The sequence below is a fragment of the Giraffa tippelskirchi genome, chromosome 1 (assembly GCF_054371585.1).
Source record: "Giraffa tippelskirchi isolate mGirTip1 chromosome 1, T2T-mGirTip1v1.2.pri, whole genome shotgun sequence".
Classification (NCBI taxonomy): Eukaryota; Metazoa; Chordata; class Mammalia; order Artiodactyla; family Giraffidae; genus Giraffa; species Giraffa tippelskirchi.
The window spans coordinates 153,985,736-154,011,705 of NC_137275.1; the positions used below are offsets into that span (position 1 = coordinate 153,985,736).

Genomic DNA, 25,970 nt, shown 5'->3' on the forward strand with positions numbered 1-25,970 from the left:
CTCTGTTATACTCAAACAGTTTTATGTGTTTTAAGGGAAATGATTATGTCTTGATATGTTCTATATCCATATATACTTCAATAAATGTTAAATGAAAAGATAAAAGATAAATGAAAGGGTTTTGAAACATCTCCATCTTTTTATCTTAATGGAATTCTCACTGTAGGGGCAATGCTGGGACTTTTATCTTGATGATGCATGTGAGACAACTGAGACTCAGTGATGGATCCAAGTATATATCAAGAGCCTTATTTTAAATAATCCATTCTAGAATTTTAATGTACTGTGACTACATACAGTACCACAGTGGGTACATATCAGACATACAGCTGAAGCGGTGAATTGTAGACAATCTAAATCTTCTTACATTTTCCTATTTTACCTTGTTTGCAAAAGTTAAAAAAAATATACAGCACAGAAATAATTTGCCCTTAGATACAGATCTGTATCCAAAGAGATTTTCAAAATCACCTCTTGACTTGTATTCAGCATTTTGTTAGGTTTTATTTTATGTTTCCAGAATTTTAGATGCACTATGAAGCTCTCACCTCGCATGGGGGAAAGAATAATGTTAATATAACTGAGAAAAGCGTCATGGCCAGGACTGACGTTCTGCTTCCTTTCCTATGTGCCACCCCCACCCCACAAATAAATTCTGCGGAAGACAAACTGCTTTTTTTCCCCCCTGAATTGCTATTTAATTTATTTATTTAAAAATTTTATTGAAGTATATTTGATTTACAATGTTTTAATTTCTGCTGTACAGCAAAGTGACTCAGTGTGAAAGTCATTGCTCAGTCGTGTCTGATTCTTTATGACCCCATGGACTGTAGCTGGTCAGGTTCCTCTGTCCATAGAATTCTCCAGGCAAGAATACTGGAGTGAGTAGCCATTTCCTTCTCCAGGGGATTTTCCTGACCCAGGGATTGAACTCAAGTCTCCCACTTTGCAGGCAGATTCTTTACTATCTAAATCAGTAGGGAAAACCATATATATATATACACACACACATATACATATATATATGTATATATATATATACACACACATACATATACATATATATATATGTATGTATATATATATATATGGTATGCTGCATGTCTGGTATGTACCCACTGTGGTGCTGTATGTAGTCATAGTACATTAAAATTCCAGAATGGATTATTTAATCCACTGTTAGATTATTTAATCTACTGATATATATATGTATATTTTAAATATATATAAATATCTATGTGTGTGTGTATTCTTTATTGTATTTTTCATTATGGTTTGTCACTGTTGATATAGCCTGTGCTATACATTAGGACCTTGTTGTTTATCAAAAAAAATTTTTAATATAGTTCACATTTTAGTTTTCAAAGAAATGGGCAAAGAAAAAGTAATAATTTTAACACAAACTAAAATGTAAAAACAATGATATTTTGTAAGGGGAAAGAGGAGTTGTATTTCCATTACCCTAAATTAGAGATTCTGTTAATCAATGAAATATGTCCTTTCCACATAGAAATTGCATGGAAATTATAGGGCAAACTCAGGAAATTAGTTTAAAGCAGATAAGCCTGAATTATCTTTGTCACTATAAGATTCTTGTTTCTCCATGTAATTAAATGTGAATTATAGTTTAAAATGTTAATAAAGAACCCACCTAAATTACTGACACATTACAGAAATGGCTCTTCCTTGAGTACTTTCCACTGTGATTATTTTCATCTTAAAACATAGATTGATCCAAGTTCACATGGGACTTTTGATGAACATTTTAAGCTGCAAAGCTCTTTGATTTTGCATTTTACTTTCAGTATTTTTTTCTAAAATTCTATTTGTGTGAACAACTTGCCATTTTTTTTGTAGTTCTCTAAACGAATTATGGAGACAAAACAAAACTGACAATACTCTTCCTCTAATATTCAAGCCATTGAGCAATTCTGCTTTAGATTCAGGAAGAAAATCTTTTTATAAAGAAGGGATTCTATTACCCCTACGGGCCACAAATACTGTAGATTCGAATACAGGAATCAAACTATGTTAACACTTAGGGTTTCTACAGCTCACTACTTCTGCTGTATGTCTGCTATGTACCCTTACCCTGTGTACCTGTCCTACTGCTGGGCAGAGAACGTGCTGGATTGAAATAGCACCGTGGCAGAAAATACTCACTCCAAAATGCATTCCATGTAACCTATTTCCCCTTTTGGGAGACATACCCCAAATGCACTTTTGTCTGCTTTCACTTTTTAATTTTAGCCCATATGCTTAATTCAGGTCCTTTCATGCACCTGCCTAAGGATCATTTTTGCCTGGATAATTTTGATGTCTAATTATAAAACCCCAGTTAAACTCACTTCCAAGCCTGCTTTTCCTACATTTGAGATTCCCTAATAACATCACCAATTTCTAGTTGCACAAATCATCTGTAGTGACTGTATCAGTTTACATTCCTAGCTATTGCTCTGCATTTTTACCAACACTTTTATTTATTTTTTTTAGTTTTAACCATTCTAGAAGGAAGATGTATTGTGTCTAATAGGTATGTTGTCTTAATTTTTTTCTTTATTTAATGCAAATGATATTGCTAGTCTTTTGTTTGCCATCTACTTATTTTCTCTGAAGTGTTCAGATACCTGCTTTTCACTAGGCTGGTTTTCTTACCATTGAGTTTTAAGACTTCTTTGTACACTTGATAAAAGTTACTTGTCAGATAAGTGCTTTGTTAATATTCCCAAACTGCAGCTTCTTTGATTCTCTCATTGGTGTCCTTTTAAAGAACAGAATTCTTTTAGTTCTGTTAAAGTACAGTTTATCATTTTTTCCCCCCATTGGCATATCATGCTTTTGGTGTTGTAGCTAAATAATCACTGCTGAATTCAAGGTCACATAGATTTTCTGTGTTCTAGAAGTTTTACAGACTTGTCTACTATTTAGATCTATAATCCAATTTTAATCAGATATTATGAAAGAAGTAAGATCTATGTCTGGATTCTAAATATGTATTTTTAACATGAGTGTCCAGTTGTTCCACTATAGCTTATTTAAAAGTTATCCTTTTTTGATTCAATTGTCACTGCATCTTCATAAGATATCAGTTAGATTCATGTGAATCTGTTTCTGATCTCTCTATTCTGTTCTTTTAATCTATATGTTATTTCATCACTATATGTTATCTTGATTATTGTAGCTTTTTAGTAAGTCTTGAAGTTGAGTTGTTTCAGTGTTCAATCTTTGTTCTTATTATCATGTTTTCTAGTCTGGATCTTTTCATCTTTATATATAAATTTTAGAATTTGTTAATATATACAAAATAGCTTGCTGGAATATTGATTGAGTTCATTACATCTATTATATCAAGTTGGGAAGAACTGACATATTAACAAGTGAATCTTCTCATCCATGAACATGGAATATCTCTTCATTTATTTAAATCTGCATTGATTTTTCCAATAAAATTTTAAATCTTCTGTTAAATTTATAAATGCTTCAATTTTTAGTCTATAAGTGGTACTTGGTTTTTAATTTCAAATTCCTAGTCCCTAGTGCTTTATAAAAAAACAATTACATTTTGTATGTTAACCTTATATCCTTATATTCTATAACCTTAGTATAATTGCTTAGTCCAGTAGTTTTTGTTTCAATTATTTGGGATTTCATATAGAGACACTCAAGGCTTCCCTGGTGGCGCAGAAGGTAAAGCATCTGTCTGCAATGTAGGAGACTCGGGTTCGATTCCTGGGTTGGGAAGATCCCCCTGGAGAAGGAAATGGCAACCCACTCCAGTACCCTTGCCTGGAAAATCCCACGGATGGAGAAGCCTGGTAGGCTACAGTCCATGGGGTCGCAAAGAGTTGGACACAACTAAGAGATTCCACTACGATTCCACTATAGAGACACTCATGCCCTCTGTCAACAAAAGTTGTATTTGCTCCTTTTAGATCTATGTACCTTTATTTCCTTTATTTCACTTGGGAGTACTTCCATTAAGATATTGAGAATGATAGTGAGAGGGACATCCTTGACTGGTTCCCTATCTTAGGGGAAAAGTATCCAGTTTGTCACCAGTAAGTACATTACCTATAGCATTTTTTGGGTAGGTATCCTTTATCAAGTTAAGGAAGTTTTCCTCTGTTCCTAATTTGCTGTAAGCTTTTATCATGAGGGTGCTGAGTTTCATCATATGATCTTTCTGTGTCAGTTGATGGCAGTTTCCTTTTGCCTATTGATGTGATGGATTATATTAGATTTTCTTACATTAGGTTAACATATATACCTGGAGTAAATTCTACTTGGTCATGGTATATAGTTATTTGTATACTTTTTCAAATTTTATTTGATAATATTTTGAAAATTTTTGCATGTTGTTGATGAGAGAGATTGGCTAGTAGTTTTCCCTTTTTGAAATTTCTCTATCTGATTGTGGTATTTTATGGTCTCCTAGAAAGAGGTAGTGAGTATTCTGTTTGTTTCTGGGTTGTAATTTCAATGATCATACTTTATTTTCAGATGTCCAATTTGAATATGTTTATAAATTTGCCTGGTGATTACTGTTTTTCTCATTTGCTTTGTGTACAACTTTAATAATTAGTTTTACAGTCTGTATCTATGTGGACTCTCACTTGTATCAACTGGTATTTTGTAATTTTGGATTGTGCACTGTTTGACAGAACTTTATTTGTGGAATTTTTGTTTTTATGATTGGATTTATTAATTACCTGTGCTGAGATTACCATGGACATTAACAGTTCTGTATCACTTTGTTTTTAATTGGTGAGGTCCTTCATAGAAGGCTAATACAAACAAGTTTTGTATTTACCTCCTGCTTGTCAATAAGAATATTTTTTTATCAAAATTCATTTTCAACAAAATGTACAGCTGTTTATGGGCTTTAGCTTACTACAAAGTCCTCAGACGTTCAACCTAACCTGAGCCTAAGCCTTCATCTCATCCTATTTTGACTCTTAGCTGGTTGAAGAAACTGGCAATTTAACTTTTCAGCATTGATGTTAGGTTATTACATACCCACTTTTCTTTAAATTTTCACTGAACATATATTGAAACTTAATGATTACTGTAACTCATTCATCAACTTGTGTTTTCACTTGTGGTTGTGTGGAAGAAATTTCATTTAATTCCTTCATTGCTAGAAAGTGAGATCTTTCATTGCTTTGACTTTTCTTTTACTGAAACATGGATATGTCTGTCACTATGTAACTTTACCTCCTTAAAGATATCTCCCATGTCTCATTCACCTCACTATTTCCCACACTACTGATCTGAAATGATTATTTGTGGAAAATGGATACTTCAGGAACAAAACATTAAATAAATGGCAACCTTCTAAATCATGTCATACAACTTTTTGTTTTAGGTCTGATTCTTGTAGTAGTATTGGCTTCTTCCTATATGAACTATAGTCAACCAGCTTTGAAAAATCATATGCACATATTAAAAGCAATCACACTCAATCCAAGTAGTGCTTGAGTGTTTTAAGCTTTTGTGTTCATGCAGAAATTCTGATCATCTGACCCATAATCTCAATACTCAATCTCTATAATACTTCTGTCTTGGGAATTTTCAGAGCTTTTATCTATTTTTTGTTTAAGTCAGAGTTAATTTCCCCTCAGTGTAATTTACATTTTCTCTTTCCCCTAGAAAGGGCAAAGAGTAATATTACAAATACTAAGTTGAAAAGTGAAGTATTTCTTCAAAATGAGTTATTTTTAAAGAACAAAACATCATTCATGATACTGAAAAATTTTGAAACATAAAGACTAGAAATAATCGCATTTAATATACTATAAAAGATTAAAAGCAAACAAAACAGGTAGCTTGGTGGGAAATATGCTATCTTAAAAGGTTTTATTCTAATTATAATGTTACTATTCAAAATATCTTGGCTGTCTGTTGAGTACTTCTGATGCTGTTTCAGGAACATGTAGTTACATTCAGTCCTGAAAAATCTTTGTCCTTTGAGAGGAACATTATTTTCTTAATGGTACAGAATATATTCAGAGTTACGTGTTGTGGTTAAGGCTGATGATAGAGAAACAAAATTTGGGTACCAAACTGGCAGGTAACAAAGTAGAAGGATAAAATTATTTTGTGATTCATAAAATTTAAAACATCACATAAATTAGAATTTTAATATTTAGAGAATCTGCCTTAAATGAATACATATTCTTTATTGCTTTATAATCTCTTGAGTACTTCTAGGATGATGGTCCACTCCAAATTCTGCTACTTAATACTCATTTATTCACTCGTTCATTCATTCTTTTTCAGTTAGATGTTTCCTGTTTAGTGCTATAATGTAGATATTTTGACCCCTTGGCTGAGAGCTAAAGAGGATCTGATTACTTAGATTTTCAATGCCTAGTTTATGATGGAAGGAGGTTAGTTCTCTGTCCTCTATTTCATTGCTTTGATAAAATGTAAGTTTTTTCAGCATTTAATTTGGTTCAGTTCAGTCACTCAGTCATGTCCTACTCTTTGTGACCCCAAGCACTGCAGCAGGCCAGGCCTCCCTGTCCATCACTAACTCCCAGAGCTTGCTCAAACTCATGTCCATAGAGTCAGTGATGCCATTTAACCATCTCATCCTCTGTCATCACCTTCTCCTCCTGCCTTCAAGCTTTCCCAGCATCGAGGTCCTTTCCAATGAGTCAGTTCTTCGCGTCAGGTGGCCAAAATATTGACGCTTCAACTTCAGCATCAGTCCTTCAAATGACTAGTCAGGGCTGATTTCTTTAGGATTGACTGGTTTGATCTCCTTGCAGTCCAAGGGACTCTCAAAAGTCTTCTCTAGCACCACAGCTCAAAAGCATCGTTTTTTGCGCTCAGCTTTCTTTATAGTCCAACGCTCACATCCATAATGACTACTGGAAAAACCATAGCTTTCACTAGATGGACCTTTGTCAGCAAAGTAATGTCTCTGCTTTTAATTATGCTGTCTAGGTTGATCATAACTTTCTTCCAAGGAGTAAGTGTCTTTTAATTTCATGGCTGCAGTCATCTACTGCAGTGATTTTGGAGAGCAATAGAATAAAGTCTGTCACAGTTTTCATTGTTTCCCCATCTTTTGGCCATGAGGTGGTGAGATCAATGCTATCATCTTAGTTTTTTGACTATTGAGTTTTTTGAATATTGAATATTGAGCTTTTCCACTCTCCTCTTTCACTTTCATCAAGAGGCTCTTTAGTTCCTCTTCACTTTCTGCCTTAAGGGTGGCGTCATCTGCATATCTGAGGTTATTGATATTTTTCCCAGAAATCTTGATTCTAGCTTATACTTCATCCAGCTCGGCATTTTGCATGATGTACTCTACATATAAATTAACTAATCAGGGTGACAATATACAGCCTTGATGTACTCCTTTCCCAATTTGGAACCAGTCTGTTGTTCCATGCATGTTCCATGTTCTGCTTACTCTATCTGCATACAGATTTCTCAGACGGCAGGTCAGGTGGTCTGGTATTCCCATCTCTTGACGAATTTTCCACAGTTTGTTGTGATCTACACAGTCAAAGACTTTGGCATAATCAATAAGGCAGATGTAGATGTTTTTCTGGAATCCTCTTGCTTTTTTGATGATCCACAGAATGATGGCAATTTGATCTCTGGTTCTTCTGGCTTTTCTAAATCCAGCTTGAACATCTGGAACTTCATGGTTCATGTACTGTTGAAGCCTGGCTTGGAGAATTTTGAGCATTACTTTGCTAGCATGCTAGATGAGTGCAATTGTGCAGTAGTTTGAGCATTTCTGCAACCATTAAATTAAAAGTAGTTCTTTGGCATTGCCCTTCTTTGGGATTGGAATGAAAGCTGACCTTTTCCAGTCCTGTGGCCACTGCTGAGTTTTCAAAATTTGCTGGCATATTGAGTGCAGCACTTTGACAGCATCATCTTTTAGGATTTAAAATAGCTCAACTGGAATTCCATCACCTCCACTAGCTTTGTTCATAGTGATGCTTCCTAAGGCCCACTTGACTTTGTATTCCAGAATGTCTGGCTCTAGGTGAGTCATCACACCATCATGGTTATCTTGGTCATGAAGATCTTTTTTGTATAGCTCTTCTGTGTATTCTTGCCACCTCTCTTAATATCTTCCGCTTCTGTTAGCTCCATACTATTTCTGTCCTTTATTGTGCCCATCTTTGCATGAAATGTTCCCTTAGTGTCTCTAATTTTCTTGAAAATATCTCTAGTCTTTCCCATTCTATTGTTTTCCTCTATTTCTTTGCATTCCTCTTCACTTCATTCCTCTTCACTGAGGAAGGCTTTCTTATCTCTCCTTGCCTTTCTTTGAAACTCTGCATCCAAATGGGTATATCTTTCCTTTTCTCTGATAATTTGGTTATAATCTGATAATTTGGTTATCTAATCTTATATTTGGTTATCTTTTTTTTTAATGTGAATCCTGTAACATTTCCTTCTATGATTAATTATGAAATTAATTGAAAATGGCTTACTTTTAACAAAGGCTTAATATTAAAACTGAGTTTTATCTTATCCTGTTGTAGAATTACATTCTAAATAAGATATAATTCAATCTCATGCTTTTGTAATGCTTCCCAGCTAGTCAATGTAGCCCTTATTATGACAATTTTTATATCATTATGTATACATCATAGTTACTCGTACTGCTTACTCTATTAATGTTGATGTACACAAACATTTCTGAAAGCACATAGAAATTACTATGGGTAAAAGTGAACTGTTTGAGGCTGGAGGAGGGATAACTATTATGTATACATGATATGAATTTTTAAAGTGCATGTTGTAGTATTCTAGTGGAAAGAAAAGGAAACCATGAATGTGAACTAGTTATTAATTCATAGCCTCATAAATAATAGACTTTCTATTTCTGCCTATTATTTGATATTGTTTTAAACTAGAAAGAAAATTGTTTCCTGCTATCTTAGATATTTTAGAAATTGTGTTCTTATGAGCAATAGTGACATGTTCAAAATGTTAGCACAATATTTTTAAAGCTTGTATTCAAAAATTATCAATTTAGCAGGGAAAAAAAAAACATGAAAAAAATTAACTTCCTCTAAATAGAAGAGTTAGTTGGGACTATTCATAGAATAATGACCTTCAATCTAGGGCCTTAGATACCTAAAGTCCTTCAAGGTAATATTTGGATGAAAAGAAATATATTACTATAACACATAACTAAGAGCCCATGCACTTACACACACAGCAACATGAAGGTTTACTGTAATGTTGAGTGTGTGTGCGCCTATGTCTTAATGGCATTCTATGTCTGTAGGCACACACATGTCAATAAAACAATGACAGGAAGTGTGAAGTACATGGAATGGGTGTAAAATAAAGCATTTCAAGTGGCATCTACAAAAAACTGGTTCCAACGCACAAAACTGGTTACTTCCACAACGATTGCAGTGTGCAGGAATGAGATGTAAGTCAGATCCACTAATATCAGAGGGAGTTAAAATACCATATTCTGTACGACATTCTACATAGCAGTTCATCGTTGTGTTGGGTTGGCCAATGTTATTAGTTCCATAACATCTCATGGAAAAACCAGAATAAACTTGTTAACCAACCCAATATCAGGGTTCTCCAGAGAAAGAGCCCATAGTGTATGTGTGCATGGAGGGGGTGTGTTTATATACAGAGATTTACTTTGCAGAATTCAGTTACATAATTATTGAGTCTAAAAGCTGCAGTTCCAATGTGAAGGCCGTCAGGAAGAAACCCAGTAGAGAGTTGATGCAGTTTGTGGCTCCAAAGTCCATCTTGCTGCCAGAATTCCTTCTTGCTAGGGGGATGGCAGTCCTTTGTCATATTCAGGTCTTCAGTGGATTAGATGAGGTCTGCCTACATTATGAAGAATGATCTTCTTTACTCAAAATCCACTGATATATATAATGCATTCTCAGTTGCTCAGTCATGCCTGACTCTTTGCAACAGCATGGACTGTAGTCCACCAGGCCTTTGTCTATGGAATTTTCCAGGCATGAGTACTGGAATGGGTTGCCATTTCCTCTCATCCAAAAACACCCTTGCAGAAATATACAAAATGTTTGACCACATACTTGGGCAGCATGGCTCAGCAAAGTTGACACACAAAATTAACCATCTCAATTATGACTTTAAAAAAAAGTTCATGAGCAAAACAGGGAAAGCATCACCTTTTCATTCTTTGGGCCTTTAATAGTAGCACAAATTTCTGTAATTCTAAGATTTATTACTGCATGTGATTTTACTCCCTTGGCTAAAATGGTAAGGGACATTCTCTGGGACTTCTACTCTCTGCTCCTCACCATAATATCCCTTATTCCACAGCTTTGGGAACCAGTGTGGGAGTTCTAGTTAAGTATATAACTCCTATGAATGAACTTATGAAATTCTCATGTTAGTCTCAGAGAAATAATTATTAGATGGATCTGTAGACATATCTGGAACACTGTATGATGGACTTGGAATAAACTTAATTTATCCCCTGGTCTCCTAAGCCCTCACTCTAACATGATAGTACTTCAGGTACTTTATTTTCAGTGTCAGATCTAGCTTCAAACAGTCAGAATTCAGTGTATTATCCTTTTCCCAGTAAACAGTCTGGCAAATGGTCCTGGAACTCTCTGGGGATACAAGTATATACATGTACAATTATATTGCACAGCACTTCTTCAGTAGGTGCCAGACTTCCATTCAGTCTATGGACGCACAAGTCAGTGAACCGACTCGTTGTAGAAAATGGATGAGAGGCAATAGTTTTCCATTGCAGTGACTTATGTCAAGTTTAAACTCACATTTTTTTTTTCCAATTCTATAATTTAACAATACCCTAGTAAGTTATATATAAATCTTGTCACAAGAAGAACCATGGTGTACTAGTCCTTGCCAAAAATGCATGTGGAACAAGGTACCATGACAGCCAATGTAGTGTTGCTAAGCATTATAGTATTTATAACTTTTAGTTCAGCTTTGCTTCTGTTGTTTACCTGACTTCTGCTCTATATCATCCTGCTTGATGCTACAGAGTCCAGTGATCTCCCATCTTCCAGAATGTAGCCAACTTTTAAGCTTTTCCCTGTTACTCTTTCCCTTGTCACTAATGTATTGTTTCACCTGCTTGAATAGCTCTGCATCTTCTGGGCTGCCCTATGGACACCAATGAGGTGGTAAGTTCTCTAATCTTATAAATCTGGTCATATCATATCTTATACGACTTTCATATCAGCCCAGACCTTTGGACTTCATCAGTGCCTTACCAAAAACAGTCCTAACACCTCTACTTCACTTGCTGTAGGCCATAATGCAAGTTTCAAGGAGTTGTCCCAATACATGCATTTGGGCCCTGTGTTTCTGCCTGAACATTGAATTCACATCATGAGTAGGTTCTGTGAATCAAATTCTCCACTTATCCAGCTATATGTTTCCTCCTCCTTGACTTTGGATTAATGAACTAAGTAGACTCTGACAAGTTTAATTTTGGCCCTTGCTATAGTTTATTAACGAGGTACTATAGTCCTTGGGTGGATAAGCTATTTCATCCCAAAGCAGAGATCGTGCTTCTCCATTCAGGTTGTGCTGAGACCTCACCCTAGTTATTGGAAGGCAAGGCGAGATTATAGCCAGAGATCTTGAGGAGAATAACATTATCTTTTGGAAAATCTATTTTAAGTAATATCCTTATACGTTGCTCAGGCAAGGGGTGTTGTGACTTTCTTCAAAGTTGCAGGGCACTGCTTTTTCTGACCCAGAGAATTCAGAGAAATTCAGGAGATCAAGCTTCACAGGCTCATCCACTGAAAAACCCCTAGTAAGAGTTCCTTTCCTATACCATTTAAGGGCCATGACTTTGTTACAGGTCTCTACACACTTAGTTTCCTCTGCAATTCTTCTGCCTTTGTGATTAAATCCTAGGTCTGATTTTTCTAACCAGTCTGCCTTTCAATTCAGGGAGATGACAATAACTTCTAAATCTTCAGTAGAGGCTCTAGGCTTTTGTGGCTTTCTCTGGATTAGAGTTGGATGCCATGAGCCTATTCCTTTTATTTATTTTTAAACTATTTATTTTGTATTGGGGTATAGCCAATTAACAATGTTATGATAGTTTCAGGTGAACGATGAAGGGGCTCAGCCGTACATATACATGTATCAATTCTCCCTCCAAGCCCCCTCCCATTCAGGCTGAAAATAACGTTGAGCAGAGTTCCATGTGCTATATGATAGGTCCACATTAGTTATCCATTTTAAATATAGCAGTATGTACATGACCATCCCAAACTCCCTAACTATCCCTTCCCCTGGAAACCATAAGTTCATTCTCTAAGTCTGTGAGTCTCTTTCTGTTTTGTAAGTAAGTTCATTTGCATCATTTCTTTTTAGAGTCCACATATAGTGGACATCATATGGTATTTCTCTTTTTCTGTTTGACTTACTTAGTCAAACAGAACTTACTTACTTTAGGTCCATCCATGTTACTGCAAATGGCATTATTTCATTATTTTTAATTGCTGAGAAATATTCCATTGTATATATGTACCACATCCTCTTTATCTATTCCTCTGTCAGTGGACATTTAGGTTGCTTCCACGTCTTGGCTATTGTAACTATGCTGCGATGAACATTGGAGTGCATATATCTTTTCAGACCATGCTTTTCTCTGGATATATGCCCAGGAGTGGGATTGTAGGGTCATATGGTAGCTCTATTTTTCAGCTTTTTAAGGAATCTCCATACTGTTCTCCAGAGTAGCTGTGCCAATTTACATTCCCATCAATAGTGTAAGAGGGTTCCCTTTTCTCCATACCCTCTCCAGCATTTATTGTCTGTAGACTTTTTAATGATAGCCATTCTGGCTGGTGTGAGGTGATATCTCATTGTAGCTTTGATATGCATTTCTCTAATAATTAGCAATGTTGAACATCTTTTCATGTGCCTATTGAGCCTATTTCTTTTATCTTAAGCCTTCTAATTTATTTAACAGAAGACATATCTCTCTACAATTATCATTGTCCATGTGCTATCAAAGGGCTCAGTTTAGTTCAGTGGCTCAGTTGTGTCCTACTCTTTGCGACCCCATGGACTGCAGCATGCCAGGCTTCCCTGTCCATCACCAACTTCCAAAGCTTGCTCAAGCTCACGTCCATCTAGTTGGTGATGCCATCCAACCGTCTCATCCTCTGTCGTCCTCCTCCCGCTTTCAGTCTTTCCCAGCATCAGGGTCTTTCCTAATGAGTCAGTTCTTTGCATCAGGTGGCCTAAGCATTGGAGCTTCAGCTTGAGCATCAGGCCTTCCAATGAATATTCAGGACTGATTTCCTTTACGATGGACTGGTTGGATCTCCTTGCTGTCCAAGGGACTCTCAAGAGTCTTCTCCAGCACCACAGTTCAAAAGCATCAGTTCTTCGGCACTCAGCTTTCTTTATGGTCCAATTCTCACATCCATACATAACTACTGTTAGAGGGCTACAAATAGCTAATGTTTCACCTTCATCCTACATTTGATCCTAATTAACAATAGGTAAAAAGCTTTAGTATTTGTGATGTGTTTGCATGTCATGGATTCTTACCACCCTAAATACAACCAAAAATGGAATTGCTTACTTTCATACCAAGAGTAATATAGCCTCTAGATCCTTTTCTCAGTCTTTCTAGTATCTTGTATGTTTTCCACTGTCTTTAACCCAGTTTATCAAGAAGTCAGAACAAAAATTGTCCTACTAGTATTCTGAGGAACACTTCTTGCTAAGAGGAATAAAGGACAAGTGAAATGAGGAAAGGAAATAGGAGTAGAGAATTTTGAAAAGTAAATATACTGTAAAAGGCAGGAAGTCCTAGTATGGAGAATGCTGAGCTTTAGTTCCAATCTTAAAAATCTTTAGAAATACCTACTACTTGCCTAAAGTATAAAGAATGGGAAATTCAAGCATGAATTAATAGAACATTTTACAATTGAAGATTTTGCAAAGAACCTAGAGGGTAAAATTATATATCAGAAAATCATTGATTCTATCCTTTTGCTCTTATGTTTGAACTTTATCTGACTTGTGATCTTTCTAGCTAAACATGTTATTTTCTTTTATCATATACCCTTTACCCTACTGTAGAAATCTTTCACTCATAATCTTTTTATTGCTTCAGTTACAGTAGTGCTCACTGCATTTTAATATTCTTTTATTTATACAATATAACTCTACTACTAAATGATAGCTTCTAAATGATAGCTACTAAACGATAGCTTCCTTCCAAATTAATGAATTTCCTGAGCGCTTGTCTTCCTCTATTTCTACCTTTCTTGATTTTTTTCTCTCTAGAGATAGATTTATTTACTCTCAGGGATGGCCAACTTAATAAAATAAACTTGGTAGGCATTTTTGTGTGTAAAAAAAAAGAAAGTTTATCTAGTTTCATAAGGAAAGGTCTCTTCTTGGGTAATGATTTTAGTCTTTGGAACCAGGAATCAGGATGATTCTAACTTGGCCTTTCACTGCACCTACATGTCATTCCAAATTTTATATAGTCATCTTGAGAGCACATGTTAAATATAATAAGCAAGGGATTTAGACAACTAAACTTTAACATAACATTTCAAGGTTCCTTGTTGGAAGCTAAGTGAAGAACTAGTATAATCGAACTGCTCACCATATTGAATAAACTTCTTCTAAATGTAGAAATACATGATAAAGGGAAGTGTCAACCCTTTATCTCATTAAAGTATTGATAATTTTTGATATAAAAGTTGATTTCTATTTTTAGTCTAATCTCATTTTATATTTTCAGATATTTTCTGGTTTTCACGAACAAATAGAACTCTCTCATGGCTGCCAAACTCAGCATGTATTTTCATGTATATAATCATTACTCATTTTGTCATTTATATTATAAAATGTTAATGAGTCAGCACATATTCATAGTTCTTCTTCACAGAACATTTTGCTTAAGTTAAGGCAGTTTACGTTACAGGGGACATGAATAGGTTTTTACTTCTAATTTATTGTGAAGATCTCTTTGTTTGTAGGCGTGAATTGCTGGAAAAAAAAAAACCATTGGTAGCTCTAGAGCTTAGATAGCTGATGCCTGTCTAGGTATTAAGGGATTTACATGAGAATCTTTCCAGCCTTTGCACTGACCAAATTGTACTTCAAGAAACTAAAGTATATGGTGGAGGCGGTTTGGGGGTGCAGTAATTAGGAGACCTGTGATTTAAAAACGAGTGTGTTTTCCTTCTACAGTATGAATATACCTCAGTTAAGAGCAGGCAAAAGTCAAAGCAGGCCTCAGGAGTAGATCTTTTTGGGGAGCTAATAAGCAGCTATTAACCTGGTACTTTTTCTGTAAATTTATTTTTGCACGAAATTTGAAGATGAATCTTTTTTAAAGTTAATTCCACTCAATTTATCTGATGCCACTCAATAACATAGGTCTTTTCAGCCTTTTATTGGCTCTGTACATCCCACTTCTACTTACCAAGCTGTAATACAGGTAGTTGTTCACAAATTCATCCCATTCACTCATTAAATAGGCATGCATTGAGTACTACCCACTTACTAGCTATTTTGTCAAGTGCTAAATATTTTTAACCAGCAAATTTGGAAAACTCAGCAGTGGCCACAGGACTGGAAAAGGTCAGTTTTCGTTCCAATCCCAAAGAAAGGCAATGCCAAAGGATGCTCAAACTACCGCACAATTGTGCTCATCTCACATGCTAGTAAAATAATGCTCAAAATTCTCCAAGCCAGGCTTCAGCAATACGTGAACCGTGAACTTCCAGATGTTCAAGCTGGTTTTAGGAAAGGCAGAGGAACCAGAGATCAAATTGCCAATATCCGCTGGATCGTCGAAAAAGCAAGAGAGTTCCAGAAAAACATCTATTTCTGCTTTATTGACTATGCCAAAGCCTTTGACTGTGTGGATCACAATAAACTGTGGAAAATTCTGAAAGAGATGGGAATACCAGACCATCTGACCTGTCTCTTGAGAAACCTGTATGCAGGTCAGGAAGCAACAGTTAGAACTGGACATGGAACAACAGACTGGTTCCAAATAGGAAAAGGAGTGCGTCAAGGCTGTATATTGTCACCCTGCTTATTTAACTTATATGCAGAGTACATCATGAGAAACGCTGGGCTGGAAGAAACACAAGCTGGAATCAAGATTGCCGGGAGAAATATCAATAACCTCAGATATGCGGATGACACCACCCTTATGGCAGAGAGTGAAGAAGAACAAAAGAGCCTCTTGATGAAGGTAAAGGAGGAGAGTGAAAATGTTGGCTTAAAGCTCAACGTTCAGAAAACTAAGATCATGGCATCTGGTCCCATCACTCCATGGGAAATCGATGGGGAAACAGTGGAAACAGTGTCAGACTTTATTTTTTTGAGCTCCAGAATCACTGCTGATGATGACTGCAGCCATGAAATTAAGAGACGCTTACTCCTTGGAAGGAAGGTTATGGCCAACCTAGATGGCATATTTAAAAGCAGAGACATTACTTTGCCAACAAAAGTCTGTCTAGTCAAGGCTATGGTTTTTCCAGTGGTCATGTATGGATGTGAGATTTGGACGGTGAAGAAAGCTGAGCGCCGCAGAATTGATGCTTTTGAGCTGTGGTGTTGGAAAAGACTCTTGAGAGTCCCTTGGACTGCAAGGAGATCCAATCAATCCATCCTAAAAGAGATCAATCCTGGGTGTTCATTGGAAGGTCTGATGTTGAAGCTGAAACTCCAACACTTTGGCCACCTCATGCGAAGGGTTGACTCATTGGAAAAGACCCTAATGCTGGGTAGGATTGGGGGCGGGAGGAGAAGGGGACGACAGAGGATGAGATGGTTGGATGGCATCACCGACTCGATGAACATGGGTTTGGGTAGACTCCGGGAGTTGGTGATGGACTGAGAGGCCTGGCGTGCTGCAATTCATGGGGTCGCAAAGAGTTGGACACGACTGAGCGACTGAACTGAACTGAAATATTTTTAAAATAAGTTCTTGCTTTGAAATTGCCTACATCCTAGTAAGGAAGGTGAGCACATAGTCAAAATATTTTAGAAATGGTGTAAAAAAACTGTGATTTTTGTTTGTGTGGCAAATCTAAGTACTTTTCTAGAAGCAGTGTTCATCCTGTGAAAGGGAAACATGGGAGAGGGTATAAGGATCTAAAAGGTTTCTCAGATTTTAATATGTAGTAGCTCTATTGTCATTCAGTTTATGTTGCTTTAAATTAATTTCTTGTCTGGTTATTTACTTTAAAAATTTTGCAAGCATAAAGATTGTTTGTTTGTGTGTATCCTTTTGTTACTGACTTTCAACTTACTCCCATTGTATTGAGGGAACATTATTTGTAGCATTTCAACATCTTAACTTCCTAAGGCTTGCTTTTTGAGGTAAATCTGGTCTACATTAACTCGTACATGAAAATAGTGTATGTGCTCTTCAGTGTGTACCCTCTGGACTTGTCGTTATTCCTCTCTATTCTAACATCCTCCTCATTATTTCACTAAAACCCATTTTATCACAGTCACCCAAGTAAAATGGACAATACCTAGTCTTCATCTTGTGTGACTTATCAGCTACAGTTGACACAGTTGAACATTCTCTGCTATTTGAACCAGTTTTTGCTTGGCTTCTGAAACACCACTTTGTAACTTACCTGCACACCTCACTAGTCCCTTCATTCTTTTCTAGTTTCTTTTCACTGTTTCAATCTCTGAAAGCTGAAGTGTTCAAGACTTCAGCCCTTGGACAGCTTTCTTCCCAAACCACACTCACTGCTTTTCTCTGGACTTTTTAATGCCATTTATGGTGGGCTACAGGCCATGGGGTTGCAAAGAGTCAGACAAGACACAGTGACTAAACAACCACAATGTTCTAAAGACTTGGAAATTTACATTTCTGGATGCATTTCCACAGTCTCAAACAGGCCTACCCTTTCTCTTTCTAGTTCGAGTTGAAAAGGACCTCCACCTCCTCATACTCTCAGATTCAAGTCTGTTAATATAGTGTATTTGCTTAATTATATATTTTATGTTTCCTCCAACTAGAAGATATGCTTCAAGAAGAAGGGTTATTTTTGTCCACTTTCTTTACTGAAAAATTCACAGGCACTTAGGACGTTGCACATGGTATTCCAAATACCTGCAGAATGAATGAATGAAATCAGTTTCAGGTTTCTGATTGACATTGTTATTTTTTAGTACATAGATTCCTACGGAGTGGTGATTGTCCTTTGTATTTCACTGATAGAGAGAGGGAAGGCTGAAGCAGAGCCGACTGCCCATACAAGTCTACACTGCAGCTCACTGAAAATATGCTCCAGGACATATTTGAAAGCAACTAGTGTCACACATATGTGGAATCTAAAAAGAAGGCACTGATGAATTTATTTTCAGGGCAGCAGTGGAGAACCAGACGTAGAGAACAGACCTATGCACACGGGGGGAGGGGAGGAGGGAGAAGGGCAGATGTGTGGAGGGAGTAACATAGCAATTTACATTACCATACGTAAAATCAATAGGCAATGGGAATTTGTGGTATGAATCAGGGAACTCAAACGGGGGCTCTGTGACAGGCTGAAGGGTGGGGTGGGGAGCGAGATGGGAGGGAACATGGATGTACCTATGGCTGATTCTTTTTTTTTTTTTTTTTTTATAAATTTATTTATTTTAGTTGGGGGCTAATTACTTTACAATATTGTAATAGTTTTTGCCATACATTGACATGAATCAGCCATGGGTTTACATGTGTTCCCCTTCCTGTTCCTGTTCCCCACCCACCTCCCTCCCCATCCCATCCCTCTGTGTCATCCCGTTGCCCCGGCCCTGAGCCCTTGTCTCCTGCATCGAACATGGAATGGTGTTCTGTTTCACATACGATAATATACATGTTTCAATGCTATTCTCCCAGAACGTCCCACCCTCACCTCTCCCTCAGAGTCCATAAAATTGTTCTATGCATCTGTGTCTCTTATTCTGTCTCGCATATAGGGTTATCGTTACCATCTTTCAAATTCCATATATATGCATTAGTATACTGTATTGTTGTTTTTCTTTCTGGCTTACTTCACTCTGTATAATGGGCTCCAGTTTCATCCATCTCAGTAGAACCGATTCAAATGTATTTTTTTTAATGGCTGAGATTCTTGATGTATGACAGAAAACCACAAAATTTTGTAAAGCAATTATCCTTCAATTAAAAAATAATAATAATAAAAGCAACTAGGAGAAAAAGAAAGAATAAAACCTCAAAGAAATGAACTCTGTCTATTACGACACCCACCAATTTATTGCTAGCCTAGTTTTGGTTCCTTAAAGCCTGACTTTGCTGTAATGTCGTGGGTGTAGTTTCATGTTGTATACCGAGTGAGGAGATTTGAACCAGGCTTGTGTGCATGCTAAGTCACTCCAGTCATGTCTGACTCTTTGAGACCCCTATGGACTGTAGCCTGCCAGGCTTCTCTGTCTGTGGGACTGCTTCTCTGTCCATGAGATTCTTCAGGCAAGAATACTGGAGTGTACTTCCTTATTCAGGGGATCTTCCCAACCCAGGGATCGAACTCACGTCTCTAATGTCTCCTGCATTGGCAGGCGGGTTCTTTACCGTCTAAGCGTCCAGGGAAGACAAATTTGGCTTAGAGGCTTACAAAGTCTGACCTCAAGCTTCTGCCCCAGTTCAGGGAAGATGCAATGAAGCAGGTCGCCACCGGAGGGCACTGTAGGACCTCTTTGTGAGGTTTAGTTTTCCAGGATGTATAGAATTGCGGAAGCTTGGGAAGATTTAAAAAAAAAAAACCTTAAACATAGAGGAATATTTTGCTCATGTCGTTAATAACTTTGCTTCATTTTGAAAACAATAAGAAAGACTGTTTTGAACTGTGGCTATAGTAATAAAAATGATGAAGGCTGATAATAGAAATTTCACATGAAAATATACGCAACATCCCTTGTTATCTAAAGATACCAAACCCACTCATAAGTTTTAAGACTGCTGATGAGAGGGTAAATTTGCCTGATTTTCAAGGAGGATCCTTGGTCAATATATCTGAAAGTTACAAATGCATTCATCTTTGAACTCCCTCCACATGTTTGTAGGAATATTTCCTACAGAAGAACCTATGAGATACTAATACTTTTACTAAGTCATTTATCAGAGCCTCTTAATAATAGTGGAAGTTTTGAAAAACAAACCTTAAGGAAGTTAGGTTAAAGAATTTACCGTATTTCAGAACAATAGAAATACATGAAACTGAATATGATTAAGATACCGTTTACTTGATAATACAAACGATCTCAAAGTTACTTTAGGTGGAAAAAAAGGCTCATAACAGTGGATAAAGTATGCAATTTTTAAATGAGGGGATGAGGAGTGAAAATACACATACACTACTGTATTTGCAGAAAGAAGTTTAGCAAGGGCACACAGATGTCAGGAAATGTCTTATTGAGGATGACAAATGGAAAGATTTGGAATCAAATGGGAGTAAGACCATTTTATACCATTTTTCTGAGACTTAGACTCATGGAAATTAATTACCTACTCACAAAGCAGACTATATTTAATTGGTGGGGAAAAACTTTAAGTTACTCACTGAGAAAATGTTGGTGATTCAGCTGGTTGTTTCATCACTCAAATGCATCAGATACATAGAAGTGTTTGTTGGAGTTAACTAATTCTGTGAGTTACTGAATGAATTCTCTTAGGACTAGTGCTTCTAGCATGCTTGCATGAGATGAATTTTCCAGCAAGGCTGTCCAAGGAAAAAAGGCAAAGTTGCTTGGATTTTCCTTTGGGACCTCTTTCCAACTGTCTTTAGTCCCGAATATTAATGATTGGTTACAGATTGATATGCCTTTTGGGCAGAGAATGAAAAAATTACTGAGCCTTTTCCTTACATTTTAACAGTCTTAATCTAGTAATACATATTCATTTATTCACTTAATATTTATTGAGTACTAAGAACCTGGCAGTGAACCTCCTTCTGAGGATACAAATCTGTCAGCCAGAAGCTTATCTTTCCCTCAGAGAGCTCACAGTCAACTAAGAGGACAAGCATGGTCTAATTGCTTTGCAGAGTGATATGTGTGCCATAGAGAAACAAGGAATGGTTTCCCTTTCTTGAGAGAGACTGGAGAGAGCCTTCATATCTTATTATGAGTGAGTGCTAAGTCACTTCAATCATGTCCAACTCTTTGCGACCCTGTGGACTGTAGCCCACCAGGCTTTTCTGTCTATGGGTTCCTCCAGGCAAGAATACTAGAGTGGGTTGTCATGCCCTCTGCCAGGGAATCTTCCTGACCCAGGGATAGAACCCATGTCTTTTAAGTCTCCTGCACTGGCAGGCATGTTCTTTACCACTAGTGCCACCTGGGGAGCACCTCACATCATATTACAAACTTCAAAATCTGAGTGAATTTTCTAGGTAACATGGTTGACATAGGGGAAGAAAAAAGCTCTTAAGTAGACGGAAGAACATTTAGGAAAGTCATACTTAAACACATGGTCTATTGGAACAAGAGCTGAAGAGTTTAGCATGACTCTGTGTATATATGTGTGTGTGTGTTTACATTTTGAGAGAATTAATGCTAATGTTAAATAGTTAGTATGTACTCTAGGTACATTATGCTGTCTAAAAAAAAAGCACTCTGAAGTATATATTATCCCCATTGTACAGATAACAATACTAAGAAATAAAGTAATTTGTCTAGAATTAAGCATGTAGGTAGAGCTAGGACTCAGATTTACATCTGATTCCAAATTTGATGCTCCAAAGTATGAATAAGAGTGTTTGCTAGATCTCTTCTTTCAGGGCCTTTCAGATGCCCTGCCTACCATTCTCCATCCTATTCTGTAAAACTGGAAACTAGTCTGGATGAAGTCTATCAACAGGCTTTTATACTCTTAGAATTCCTGTATGGTCAGCCCCATAGGTTGCTTAGACAGGAATCCAGAGGGAGGGGAAGAGAAGGGTATTTTATCCCAGGGCTCCCTTCTATTCTGCCTGCTTGTGCTACCTGGTACTCCTAAGCAGAGATCACTGCTGATATGCAGGAGACCTTCTGTGCACGCCTGACTCTTGAAGTGAAAAAAGTGTTAGTCGCTCAGTCATGTCTGATATTTTGCGACCCTGTGGACTGTAGCCCTCCAGGCTCCTCTGTCCATGAATTCTCCAGGCAAGAATACCGGACCAGGTAACCATTCCCTTCTCCAGGGAATCTTCCCGAATCAGGAATCAAACCTGAATCTCCCACACTGCAGGCAGATTCTTTACTGTCTGAGCCACCAGGGAAGCCCACCTGACTCCTAGGGGACAGTAACTGTTCCCTGTTCTTGTCCCTGCAGGCCTGGGGTGAGAGCAACTCTACTACACCTTCCCTTGTGGTTTCCTCACATGCCACCCACTGTGTTGTAAATAGAATTTTTATTAAACTCTCTTCAAATTATCCTAATTTTAAAGTGCCATCTGTTTTCAGTTGGCACCGTATCAACATTTAGGAAGTTGTTTTGTTATCTAAGCGAGAGTTGATGAAAGTCTGTTGGGGCAGTAGTTTAAGATGAAGAGTCGGATATGACTGAGCAACTGAACTTAAGTTTAAGGGGAAAGGGATAGTCTAGATTGCAGAAAGAGAGAAATCTGGATTTTAATAGGACTTTAAGGAAAGAACAATCATTCTTAAGGTTTGAATTCTGTAAAGGAATCCAAATAGACCTTTCTTTGCAAGTTTCCCATTTCATTACATAGACAAATTCTCGACCTAAGTAAATAGCAAGAAAGAACAAAACAGGTGGTTGCTAACTTGACACCTGAAGACATTTAGGGTTTGTATGTGTTGAAGTACATGGAACCACATTATTCATTCACAGAGGGTGGCGCCCGGTAATAAGTGGTAAGTCAAATAGCAACTAGTGCTGAAAAGGTAAAGCAAGAAGAGGGAGCCCAGGCAGGTGGATCAAGCAAGAAAGTGTGTCAACCTGCTCAGCCCTGGTTCTGAGGGTTCAGGATGCAGTGAGCATAAGAAAGAAGGTCAGCAAACAAAACCCCAGATCCTGGGGAAGGGGATGAAGTTGAAGCAAGTACTGGCTGGACAAACTGCAGCACAACTGGCATATTGCTAGGGCTTCTCTGGTGGTCCAGAGCATAAAGACTTTGCCTGCAATGAAGGAGACCCGGGATTGATCCCTGGGTTGGAAAGATCCCCTTGAGAAGGGAATGGCAACTCACTTCAGTATTACCTGGAGAATACCATGGAAGAGGAGGCTGGCAGGCAGTCCATGGGGCTACAAAGAGTTGGACACAACTGAGTGACTCACACTTTCACTTTCAGTCTATATCTCTTGGATATTTCCTTAAACCTCCCAATTGTATACAGGACCAGAGCGAGGCTGAGAGCTCTGGAGGTCAGGTGGATGGTAACTGAGAGGCCCTAACACCCCATTCACAAAGGCAACTCAGCTCTGAGATTTTTTTGAAGCCTGTAACTTTATCAAGTAGTTGAAAAGTCTGTTTTCATCTTATGTTCCAAAGCAGCAACATTGTGCATTTGGGGAAACGTGTGTTCTTCATCAATGTCTCTCAAGTTGAACAATTTTTAAATAAGGCAGGCCTAAAACTAAATGGAATTGCATTATTAAATTCTGTTTCCTACTGGGATTCCTTTCTGTGATGGGAACAAAGGAATTCTGAAATGTAATATTTTTAACACTAGCTTCTTTCTGGGGTTTAAAGATGAATTTTGATTTATGATCTCTGAGTAAAATATATAGAAAATAGCTTCCAAAATTAACACATCAGTTAAACCAAATGGATGGTAATAATTGTGCTAAAATAATAAATCTTTTTTAAAGAACATTACAGGAAATAAAATACGGATTCACCCTGTGATTTACACAGGTACTATATTAATCACTGAGGTGTGAATTATAGAGGTGAAGAGCTTATGTTTCTTTCCTTTGTGTTGAGCATGCTGATAAATGAGTCTAATGTGACAGGAAAAGATAACATAATGAATATGTTATTATGCTTGAAGGAACATGAAAAAAAAAAAAGTGACTGACACTGTATTTTGTTCCAGGTGGGAATAAAAAGCAAGCAGTTCCTGGCCCATGGTACTCCAGTTTAGGGTATCTGACTGATGGCATGCTGGCACCAGCACTGGAGGAAGTGATGAACTTCAGCTCCAGGTGAGTTCCGTGCACCAAGACATAGTTTATGCAACTTTCCTGCTTCTGCACACAGAGTTCCTAAAATAACTCCACCGAGCCTTTACCATTTAAAAAGTATCGGGCTATTGCATTTCTTTAAAAGACTAGAGCTATGAACTTCTATAGTGCTTTATAAGTCATTGGATATTCTTCTTTTTAACTTTCAGTAGAACAGGTAATTAAAGATAGGTTTCCTTCTGAACCAAGTGTTAAAATGCCTGAACTAAAAGTAGAATGAAAGATAAAACTTCACATAGTATTTGGGGGTAAGGAGGGAAGGCTATTTCTCTAAGAGACCTCAGTGGGAACCCAGAGTTACCATGAATCATTTCAGACGGATACATTGTTCCAGACCCTCCTTAGTATCAGGTACCAAATGGCTGAGTTACCCTTCAGGACCCCAGATTTTGTCAATTGCAGAGTCATGCCATAGTGGAGCAGACAGATAATCCAGTAATTGAAAAGAATTTCTGATGTCTGGTTTTCAAGAGATCATAAATAAGGGTCAAACACACTGTTTGTTGCACAGATTATATTTATGATCTTCCCTGAGTCTCTACCTTCATGAACCCATACACCAGAATATATGTAATCTAGAGACATGAATATAAAGTTTTTGTGGGTTGAAAAGAGTAATACACTATAGATTTAGGAGACGGGATATATTTCATTCAAAAAAATTTTATACTTCATAAGGTCTACAAAGTAGAACAATATGTGTCTTACTTTAAGTTTTATAGAATACCTGCTTTTCAGAAATTAAAGATTGGTGAATAAGATAAGCCAGTCCAGACTAGTAGGGCAAATAGTATAAAATATATAAGAAACATGCAATGAATATTTAGTCTATTTATCAAATGTATTAATAAATAGCAATTCTATATCTAGTGACCTAATGTAAGAAAATAATTATGGGTATCTGAAAAGATTTAGAATATATTTCTCAGTCTGTTGTTATATCAGAGAAAATAATGAATAGCCCAAATACTTAATTGAATCATATTTATCAAATAGATTTTGTTCCAGAGAGTAGCATTCTATAGATTTATTAAAATAGGTATTAATGGTTTAGAAGAATATTTGAGACATAAAAGAAGGAGCCAGGTATATTTTTAAAACTAAAAAAGGAGATTAAAAATTCTTCATAGGATAATGTTGTGCATTTATAGAGAAAATGATATAGAAAAGAGACTGATTATTTTTTTTTATTTTTTAACACTTCTGATGTCTTCACAATGTATATTTATGATTAGAAAAAACAAAATATATAATCATTAGGTTTTTTCATAAGACAGTGTTACAGATGGTCATGAAAAAAAATCACTGTATTTTTTAAGAGATTAAAAAAAGGAGGTTAAAAGATAAATCAAAGTAAAACTGTGTGTTTAAACATAATGGCATGCATACATATATTATTATATGCATGAATTCATAATAAGAAAACATTAACTTTTTCATTTAAGTAAATGAGAATTTCAGATAATGAAGCCAATTGATTCCTATTTAGTTAAACATGTAAAGACACCAAAGAAGGAATAAAATTTGAGTAGGACCTTAAAGGTTAAATATATGGAAATGTGCTTTCATTAGTATTGATAATTACTAAATTTGACTAGTTGAAATGGATAAATGCACATTTTATGCTCACTTACCTAATTCTAATTTTCATTTTGTAGAAGATTATACCATAAAGGCTGCACATTGAATAAGTTTAGATATTGACATTTTTGTTTAAAGTTAGTATTTAGTATATCAAATTGATTATTCTGTCTCTTATCATACACTTTGCAAATAGCACTGCCTT

The 25,970-nt window shown here is 36.7% G+C and overlaps 1 protein-coding gene across 1 annotated transcript in view; it reads left to right on the forward strand.

Annotated features, from left to right (window-relative positions):
- Window positions 1-25,970, forward strand: part of PTPRD (protein tyrosine phosphatase receptor type D) — a 1,686,434-nt gene that overhangs the window by 10,740 nt on the left and 1,649,724 nt on the right. The window contains exon 2 of the mRNA XM_081500246.1: window positions 24,037-24,145. The gene's annotated coding sequence lies outside the window, so the exon portion shown is untranslated. The remainder of the gene's footprint in view (window positions 1-24,036; window positions 24,146-25,970) is intronic.